Here is an 11,088-nt window from a genome sequence, read left to right as displayed (position 1 = left end):
GGTGATTTTTTTATATTCTCCTTTTTTTTTTTTTTTTTTTTTTTTTTTTTAAATGGTTTATTTATGTCTAGGAGAGAGAGAGAGAGAGAGAGACAGTGCGAGCAGGGGACGGTCAGAGAGAAGGAGTCACAGACTCTGAAACAGGCTCCAGGCTCTGAGCTGGCAGTCAGCACAGAGTCCGACGCGGGGAATCGAACCCACGAACAGCGAGATCATGACCTGAGCGAAAGTCGGACGCTTAACCGACTAAGCCACCCGGGTGCCCCTTAACATCCACTTTCAACAACAGACAGAAATCCTAGGTTATAAAAAAACAAAAACAAAAACAAAAAACAACCCCACATCATCAATCCAGAAGATGTAATTGACACACATAGAACATTTCTCTCAACAGAATACAATTTATTTTTCTTTTCTTTAAAATTTTTAAGATGTTTTACTTATTTCGGGGAAACAGACAGACAGCGTGAACAGGGGAGGGTCAGAGAAAGAGGGAGACACAGAATCTGAAACAGGCTCCAGGCTCTGAGCTAGCTGTCAGCACAGAGCCCTATGCGGTCCTCGAACCCACAAACCGTGAGATCATGACCTGAGCTGAAGTCAGTTGCTTAACCGACTGAGCCACCCAGGCACCCCTTATTTTTCAAATTCTCAGGAAATAATCACAAATAAGATCTTGGGTCACAAATTAAACCTCCACAAATTTAAAATAATTGAAATCATATAGACTGTATGTTCCTACCATAGTATAATCAAACTAGAAACCAATAATGAAAGACAATAGAAAACTTTCATATACTTGGAAATTAAATAACACAATTCTAAACAACCCATGGGTCAAAGAAGATGTCTCAAATTAAAAAAAAAAACCCAAATAAATGTAAAATTACATTATAATACTCAAGATATGGAAGAGCTTCTTGATAAATGAATGGATAATAATAGTATATTATTTAGCCATAAAAAGGATGAAATCTCATCACTTGTGACAACATGAATGACCTAGAAGGTACTATGCTAAGTGAAATAAGTCAGAGGAAGAAAATACCGTATGATTTCACTTATATGTGAAATTTTACAAACCAAACAAATAAATAAACCAAAACAGAAACAGACTCACAGATACAGAAAAAAATGATAATTACCAGATGGGGAGAATTGACAGGTGGGCAAAATAAGTAAAGGGGCTAAGAGGTACAAATCTCCAGTTATAAAATAAATAAGTTATGGGGGTGTAATGCACAGCATAGACAATATAGTTAATATTGAACTTTAGATGATGACAGAAAACTGGTCTGATTGCAGGGATTATTTAATATTGCATAAACATATCAAATCACTATGAATTGCACGGAAGCTAATAGAATATTGCACATCAATCATGCTTTTAATTAAAAAAAAAAAACAAAAACAACTGTGGGTGAGCTTCTGGGTGGCTCAGCCAGTTAAGTGTCTGGCTCTTGATTTTGGCTCAGGTCATGATCTCACAGTTTGTAAGATTGAGTCCTACATTTGGGCTCCACACTGATGGTGCAGAGCCTTGGGAGTCTCTCTCCCTCTCTCTCTCTCTCTGCCCCTCTCCCCTCTCAAAATAAATAAATAAAAACTTAAAGTAATAATAATAATAATTACTATTATTATAAATTGTGGGAAACAGGTAAAGTGGTGATGACATGAATATTTATAGCTCTAAATGCTTATATTAGAAGAAGAAAAGTTATAAAATCAATAATCTAAGTTCCTGGGTGTCAATAAATTAGAAAATAAGAGGAAAATAAAAGCAAACAGAAAGGAGTAACAAAAATAATAGAAAAAAAACAACTGGCATTGGAAACAGGAAAACAATAGAGAAAGTGAAACTGAAACATAGTTCTTCAAAAGTATTTAAAAAATTATTTAAATGGACAAATCTCTAGCAAGAGTGACCAAATAAAAATAGAAAAGATGCAGATCACCAAAATTCTCAATTTAACAGTGATATCACTTTATGTAGATACTGACATGAGGATTCTAAAATTATATGGAAATGTAAAGAATCTAGGATAGGCAAAACAGTTTGAAAGGAAAAACAAGTTTGAAGGTCACAAAATCTGGTTTTAAGACTTGCTCTAAAGCTATAATAATCAAGGCAGTGTAGTTTTATGAAAGGATAGATACCTAGATCAATAAGCAGAATAATATGTCAAGAAAAGGACACAGGCAATTTTGGCTGATTTTTAACACAACAACAAAGATAAATCAATAGATAACTAATAGTCCTTTCAATAATAATCCTGGAAAAATTATATATCCAATTGCAAAAAACAAAAACTCAAAGTGGATCCTAAAACCTAAACTTAAATTTTAAGACTATAAATATTTTAGGAGAAATCCGAAAAAAATCCTTGTGACCTTGAGTTAGGTCAATAGTTCCTTTATACAATACCAAAGCACTATCCATAAGAAAAAGGTTAATATATTGGAGTTTTGTGAAAAAAAAAATTTGCTTTGTCAAAAACTGCATTAATGAAAAGAAGAGTCATAGCCTGGAGAAAATATATGCAAATTTTTGTTTTTGACAAAGAACTTGTATCCAAAAAGTATTAAAAATGTTCAAAATTCAAGACTATGAGAAAACAACTTAATTAAAACAGGATCAAAAGAATTGACGAGACTTGTGCAAAGAGAACATATGAAAAACATATGAAAATAAGCATTAGTTATCAGGGAAATGCAAATTGAAACCAGAATGAGATGCCACTCTGGGCATCCCAGAGAGAACTTAGGTTCCTCAGTGCTTCAGGCTCTCCGTATCTGCAGAAAAGGTGATTCCATTAGTCTAAAGAAGTCTACCTGACAGAAGTTCCAGGTGCAGGTTTTTGGAAGTAGACATATCCTTAAGCTGGGAAGGAGAGCAAAGAAATGGTAGAGGGACTGGAAGGTGTATTCATTTCCTAGAGCTCCCGTTACTGATTGCCACAAACTGGATGGCTTAAAACACTTCTGGTGGCTGGAAGCCTGACAGGGTTGGTTTCTTATGGAGGCTCTAAGACAGGACCTGGATCTTGCCTTTATCCTGGCCTCTGATGGTGGCCAAAAGTCCTTTGCATTCCTTCGTTTGTAGATCTATCACTATCTGCTTACATCTTTGTTTGGTGTTCTCCCTGTGTGTTTTCACATCTTCTTTCTGTTTGTTTCTCTGTGCCCAAACATCTATCTTCTTCTAAGGACATCAGATACTGACTTAGGGCCCACTCTAATTCAGTATGACCTCATTTTAACTTCATTACATCTGCAAAAACCCTTTTTCCAAATAAGGTCACATTCATGGGTAACTAGAGTCAGGATCTGAATATGTTTCTATACTCAATAGAGAGGAACTAGGTAGAATAGCAAAAATATTCGCTACAGCCTAGGGAGCAACAAATCTACTTTTTCTTTCCAGTCCTTCTGCTAATTCATTTGGAGCAAAGAGACATCTTAACACTTCTGCAGACTTCAGTGTCCTTATCTGTAAAGGTAAGAATTTGTACCACATGTTTTCTAGGGACATTTTAGATATATAATTCTTTGATTCTCCAATCCAGTATCACTGGTCTGCTCTACCAGTTGGTTGGGGGAAAAAAAAATAAATAAATAATGAGTCCATGGGGTGCCTGGGTGGCTCAGTCGGGTAAGCGTCCGACTTTGGCTCAGGTCATGATCTAACGGTTCGTGGGTTCGAACCCCGCGTCGGGCTCTGGGCTGACAGCTAGCCTAGAGCCTGGAGCTTGTTTCAGATTCTGTGTCTGCCTCTCTCTCTGACCCTCCCCTGTTCACGCTGTCTCTCTTTCTCTCAGAAATAAATAAAAAACATTTTAAAAAATTAAAAATAAATAAATAATGAGTCCATGACTAAATATTGATTTCAACTTTAGTCATATTTATAAATTTTAGAGAAATTTCTGAATCAATTCTGCTTGAATTCAAGTTATAAAACCAGTAGCCACTATTGAGTTCAATAACATTTTTGTGATCTATTAAATTATACTGGTTACTCAGAAAAATAGTGTGTTGTTATATGCTAGCAGGACAAGGTATTTTCTTTCTTTAAATCTTCACAGAAATAGGCACAGATAAATTACCTCTTTAGAAATGCTTTTAAACACATGCTTATTTTAATCACCCTTCCTGTAATATGTGGTGAATTATATAAAGAACAATAATTTTTCTTTATTTTGACAAAAATCTAAATCTACTTGTATGTGATTATTGTCTATATAGTGAAGCCAACATTTAAAATTTTTGATATTTCTGTTTTTGTATGAATTTCAGAGGATCTGTATAAGGCCTTCAAGAATTTCATGCTTCATTCCTTCTAAGCTTATTATTCTTCTTTGACCTCACTGTCTCACTCATATATTTTTAAAACACCAGTAGAATTATTTATATAATGTTTTACAATATATGTACAATACCTCAATTATAATGCATTAACTTTCTAGCACCTTTCTTCTTTTACAAAAATGAGAGGAAAAAATTCTTTCTACAAGCTTAGTTCTAAATAATTTAAGGAAAGCTTGTGATTTGAGGAGAGCATTATTTTGACAAAGCACCAATCACCATACTCGGGTGGCTTATGTTATTTTGCAAATGAGAGAAAATGGAGTTAGGTTCTAATATAGTACCCTGGCTTTCATAATATCTGAATAATGTCTTTATTTACCTTACTTCTGAGGCAGTTTAAATGTGAAAATAAAGACAGTTTAAGGGGGAAGACATAGTAAAATGAAAAAATCCGGACTAAAATCTATTCAATGGTATTTGTTGACAGAAAGCTTCGTTACACAATAATTAAATCCATAAAACAGTCCAGTGAAAAATTATATTGGTCAGGATTTTCTATGTTGTATGTGACAAAAAAAATCAAGCCATTTATATTAAAACAACAACAACAACAACAACAACAACCACCTTACAAGAATTTACTGATTTATGAGACTTAGCAGTACTACAGCTATAGTAGGTTTTATGCATGGCTAAACCCCAGAGGGTTTTGAATCTCTTTCTGTCACTCTTTCGGCTTTCTTCTCAATGCCTTATGAAAATTTTGTACACCAGCAGCTTACGGGCCTTTAATATACTGACTCAGTATTTCTGCTAGAAATAGAAATTCCTTTCCCCATAGTTCTAGAAAATATCCTAAATTGACCCAATTTAATAGGCTTGAATTGTGTGGAATCTTCTGGAATCAGACAAAGGTCTCATAGCCCTAGATTCACAGAAGGTAAGATGGCATGTTTATTATTTTTATTTAATAATAAGAAAATTAAGAAAAATAAAACAAACACCATATATACTTCTAAAAAATAATTAAACACATTTTATTTTATTTTATTATTTTTGTTATTGCTATGCTGTTCTTTTATGTTTCAAGTTTTTATTTAAATTCTACTTAGTAAGCATATGGTGTAATATTGGTTTCAGGAGTAGAATATAGTGATTTGTCACCTACATATAACACCCAGTGCTCATTCCAAGTGCCCTCCTTAATACCCATCACCCTTTTAGCCCATCTACTGCCCACCTTCCCACCAATAACCTTCAGTTCATTCTCTATAGTTAAAAGCCGCTTCTGGTTTGCCTCCCCCTCTTTCTTTTCTTTCCTTCCCCATGTTCATCTGTTTTGTTTCTTAAATTCCACAAATGAGTGAAATCATACGGTATTTGTCTTTCTTTGACTGATTTATTTTGCTTAGCATAGTACACTCTAGCTCAATCCATGTCATTGCAAATGGCAAGATATCTTTCTTTTTTATGGATGAGTGATATTCTTTGTCCATTCTTCAGTCGATGCATATTTGGCTATTGTTGATATAGCTAACATATTGATATAACTGCTATAAATATCAGGTGCTTGAGCCCCTTCAAATCACTATTTTTGTATCCTTTGGGTAAATACCTAATAGTGCAATTGCTAGATCATAGGGTAGTTTTATTTTTAACTTTTTAGGAGTGTCCATATTCTTTTCCATAGTGGCTGCACCACTTTGGATTCCCACCAATGGTGTAAGGTTTCCCTGTCTCTGCATCCTTGCCAACATCTAGTGTTTCCTATGTTGTTAATTTTAACAATTATGACAGGTGTGAGGCGGTTTCGATTTGTATTTACCTGATGATGACTGATGTTGAACATCTTTTCATGTGTTTCCTACCCATCTGGATCTTCTTGGAAAAACATCTATTCATGTCTTCTGCCCATTTTTTAACTGGATTATTTGTTTTTTGGGTGTTGAGTTTGATAAGTTATTTATAGAGTTTGGATTGTAACCCTTGATCCAATATGTCATTTGCAAATATCTTCACCCATTCTGTAGGTTGCCTTAAATTTTGTTGATTGTTTCCTTTGCTGAGGAGAAGTGATGAGGTCCCAATAGTTAATATTTGCTTTTGTTTCCTTTGCCTTTGGAGGCGTGTCTAGTAAGAAGTTGATATGGCTGAGGTCAAAAAGATCGCTGCCTGTGTTTTCCTCTAGGATTTAGATGGTTTCTTGTCTCACATTGAGGTAGTTTATGAATTTAGTTTTGTGTATGGTGTAAGAAAGTGGTCCAGTTTCATTTTTTGCATGTTGTAACTCTTCCAGATGTGCTCCAAGAAGGGGGACTGTCTCTCCAAGTGTGACCCAAGGGATACTTAGACAACACTATATGCTCCCGGGCCTCTGCCCTCCTCCACAGGAACACTGCTATGGCTTGCTCCGTACTGGTCACAGTGCATCACTCTAAAACTTCAGTCTTTAGGCTTTGGTGGTTGTAAAAATTCATCATAATCAGCCCCTCTCATTTTCCCACTCAGTGGTTTTGGGGAAGTGTTTTCCTTGTGCGATCCCCTGTGTGCTCTTCTTTATCTCACCTCTCTGTGTGACTGGGCTCCCTCCCTTCTGCAGTACCCACAATCCATTTCTCCCCCAAACCAGGTATCTGCATCTTCTACCTTCCACGAGGTGACCTCTTCTGAACCTCTAGTTGTGTAGTTTGTTCTGCCAATCCTCAGATCAATTTCTTGGATACTCAGAATGATTTGACACTTATCTTATTGTGTTTGAGGGATGAGGCAAGAATAAGGTCCCCCTACTACTCTACAATCTTAATTCCACACCATTTAAACTTGTAAATATTCCTGAGCACTCCAATTCAGGTTATTCCAGTTCCAAATCCTATTCTCTTGTTAAGGACTCATGAAGGAAATCAAGAATATGCTATTTTAGAAAAAGGATGAAGGGAAATAGGGGTGTTCTTCTTTTCCTGAACAATCTTCCTAAATGTTAATCTACCATATGAACAATCTACCTATGATGTCATTCATAATGACTAAAGAGTATATGAATGATCTTTTGGTCAATCAATTAATGTTATTTCTTGATTATCAAGAAGGTACTATAGACTATACATAGAAGCAAAAAAGACCAGTCCATGCTTTTATTTAGCTTAGTTGGATTATACTCCAAATATTTTATTGATTGGCTGATAAACTTTATTTTATTTTTTATTTATTTTTTAAATTTATATCCAAGTTAGTTAGCATATACTGCAATAAAGATTTTGGAGGTAGAATCCACTGATTCATCCCCTACATATAACCCTCACTGCTCATCCCAGCAAGTGCTCTCCATAATGCCCCTTGCTCATTTAGCCCATCCCCCAACCCACAACCCCTCCAGCAACCCTTAGTTTGTTCTCTGCATTCAAGAGTCTTTTATGTTTTGTCCCCTTCCTTGTTTTTATATCATTTTTTTTGCTTCTCTTCCCTTATGTTTATCTATTTTGTATCTTAAATTCCACATATGAGTGAAGTAATATGATAGTTGTGTTTCTCTGTCTCTTTGTCTGTCTTTCTCTTTTTATAAATCTGTTAGCCATCTGGATATCTTCTTTGGAAAAGTGTCTATTCATGTCGTTTGCCCATTTCTTTACAGGATTACTTGTTTTTTGGGTGTTGAGCTTGATAAGTTCTTAATAGATTTTGGATACTACTCTTTATCTGATATGTCATTTGCAAATACCTTCTCCCATTCTGTCTGTTGCCTTTCAGTTTCGCTGATTGTTTCCTTCACTAAGCAGAAGATTTTTATCTTGATGAGTTCCCAGTAGTTCAGTTTTGCTTTTGTTTCCCTTGCCTCCAGTGACAAGTTGAGTATGAAGCTGCTGTGGCTGAGGTCAAAAAGGGTTTTGCCTGCTTTCTCCTCTAGAATTTTGATGGCTTCTTGTCTTACTTTTAAGTCTTTCATCCATTTTGAGTTTGTTTTTGTGTATGGTGTAAGAAAGTGGTCCAGGTACATGCTTCTGCATGTCGCTGTCCAGTTTTCCCAACACCATTTGCTAAAGAGACTATCTTTATTCCATTAGATATTCTTTCCTGTTTTGTCAAATATTACTTGGCCATAAGTTTGTGGGTCCATTTCTGGGTTCTCTATTCTGCTCCATTGATATATGTGTCTGTTTTTTGTGTCAGTTGCAAACTGTCTTGATGATTACAGCTTTGTAATATATCAGTTTTTCCTCACTGAGGATGATATTAGCACTGGGTCTTTCATATATGGCTTTTATGATCTCGAGGTATGATCCTTCTATCCCTACTTTCTTGAGGGTATTTATCAAGAAAGGATGTTGTATTTTGTCAAATGCTTTTTCTGAAATTATTTAGAGGATCATGTGGTCCTTGTCCTTTCTTTTACTAATGTGATGTATCACATTGATTGATTTATGGATATTGAACCAGCCCCACATCCCAGGTCTGAATCCCACTTATCATGCTGAATAATTCTTTTAATGTATTATTGGATCTGGTTGGCTAGTATCTTGTTGAGAATTTTTGTATCCATGTTCATCAGGGAAATTAGTCTGTAGCTCCCCTTTTAGTGGTGTCTTTGTCTGGTTTGGGAATCAAAGTAATAGCAGCTTTGTAGACTGTGTATGGAAGTTTTCTTTCCATTTCTATTTTTGGAACAGCTTCAAAAGAATAGATGTTAACTCTTCTTTAAATGTATGGTAGAATTCCCTTGGAAAGCCATCTGGCCCTGGACTCTTGCTTTTTGGTAGGTTTTTGATTACTGATTCAATTTCTTTACCAGTTATGGGTCTGTTCAAATTTTCTATTTCTTCTTGTTTCAGTTTTGGTAGTTTAGAGTTTCTAGGAATTTGTTCATTTCTTCCAGATTGTCCAATTTATTGGCATATAGTTGCTCATAATATTCTTTTCTTATTGTTTGTATTTATGCAGTGTTGGTTGTGATCTCTTCTCTGTCATTCTTGATTTTGTTTATTTGGGTCCTTTCTTTTTTCATCTTGATCAAACTGGCTAGAGGTTTATTAATTTTGTTAATTCTTTCGAAGAACCAGCTCCTGGTTTCATTGATCGTTCAACTTTTGTTTTGTTTTGTTTTTTCAATAGCATTGGTTTCTGCCCTAATCTTTGTTATTTCTTGTCTTCTGCTATTTTTGGCCTTTATTTGCTCTTCTTTTTCCTTCTCTTTGAGGTGTAAGATTAGGTTGTGTATCTGAGAGCTTTTTTCCTTTTTTAGGTAGGCCTGGATTGCTATATACTTCTCTCTTATGACCACCTTTGCTGCATCCCAAAGGTTTGGGGCTGTCCTGTTATAATTTTCATTGGCTTCCATGTACTTTTAAATTTGCTATTCAACTTCTTGTTTAGCCCATTCAGATGTTCTTCAATCTCCAAGTATTTGTTGTCTTTCAATGAAGAAACGAGAAATTTTTTCTTGTGGTTGATTTCAAGTTACATAGCATTGTGGTCTGAAAATATGCACGGTATGATCTCCATCTTTTTGTACTTGTTGAGGGCCGATTTGTGTCGCAGTATGTGATCTTTCTGGAGAATCTTCCACATGCACTTGAGAAGAATGTGTATTCCATTGCTTTAGGATGAAATGTTCTGAATATATCTGTCAAGTACATCCAGTCCAGTGTGTCCTTCAAAGCCATTGTTTCCTTGTTAATTGTCTACTTAGGTAATCTGTCCATTGTCGTGTGTGGTGTTGAAGCCCCCTATTATTATAGTATTAATATCAATGAGTTTCTTTATGTTTGTGATTAACTGATTTATATATTTGGGGCCTTCCACATTTGGAGCATATATGTTTATAGTTGTTAGGTCTTCTTTGCGGATAGACCCCTTAATCATGGTATAATGCCTTTCTTCATCTTCTGTTACAGTCTTTATTTTAAAGTCTAGATTGTCTGATATAAATATAGCTACTCCAGCTTTCTTTTGGTGACCATTAGCATGATAGTTGGTTCTTAATCCTTTTACTTTCAATTTGAAGATGTCTTTAGGTCTAAAAAGAGTCCCTTGTAAACAGCATATAGAGGGATCTTGTTTTCTTTTTAAATGTTTTATTTATTTATTTATTTCTAGGAGAGAGAGAGAGAGAGACAGCGTGAGCAGGGGAGGGTCAGAGAGAGAGGGAGTCACAGACTGAAACAGGCTCCAGGCTCTGAGCTGGCAGTCAGCACAGAGCCCGACGCGGGGCTCGAACCCACGAACCGCGAGATCATGACCTAAGCGAAAGTCGGACGCTTAACCGACTAAGCTACCCAGGCGCCCCGAGGGATCTTGTTTTCTTATCCATTCTTATACCATATGTCTTTTGATTGGAGCACTTATTCCATTGACATTTAAAGTGAGTACTTAAAGATATGAATTTATTGCCATTGTGTTGCCTGTAGAGTTGGTGTTTCTGGTATTGTTCTCTGGTCCTTTCTAGTTTTTGTTGTTTTTGGTCTTTAGTTTGTTTTGTCTTTTCAAAGAGCCCCCTTAAAATTTCTTGCAGTACTGGTTTAGTGGTCTCGAGCTCCTTTAGTTTTTCTTTGTCAGGGAAACTCTTTTTCTCTCCTTCTGTGTTGAATGGCAGCCTTGCTGGATTAAGAATTCTTGGCTGCATATTTTTCTGATTCAGCATGTTGAATATATCCTGCCACCCCTTTCTGGCCTGCCAAATTTCTGTGGATAGGTCTGCTATGATCCTGCTCTGTCTTTCCTTATGGATTAAGGACATTTTTTTCTCTTGCTGTTTCATAAGTCTTTCCTTGTCTGTGTATTTTGTGAATTTGA

The sequence above is a fragment of the Crocuta crocuta genome, unplaced genomic scaffold, assembly GCF_008692635.1.
Source record: "Crocuta crocuta isolate KB4526 unplaced genomic scaffold, BGI_CrCroc_1.0 scaffold26, whole genome shotgun sequence".
Classification (NCBI taxonomy): Eukaryota; Metazoa; Chordata; class Mammalia; order Carnivora; family Hyaenidae; genus Crocuta; species Crocuta crocuta.
This window is presented reverse-complemented; position numbering follows the sequence as displayed.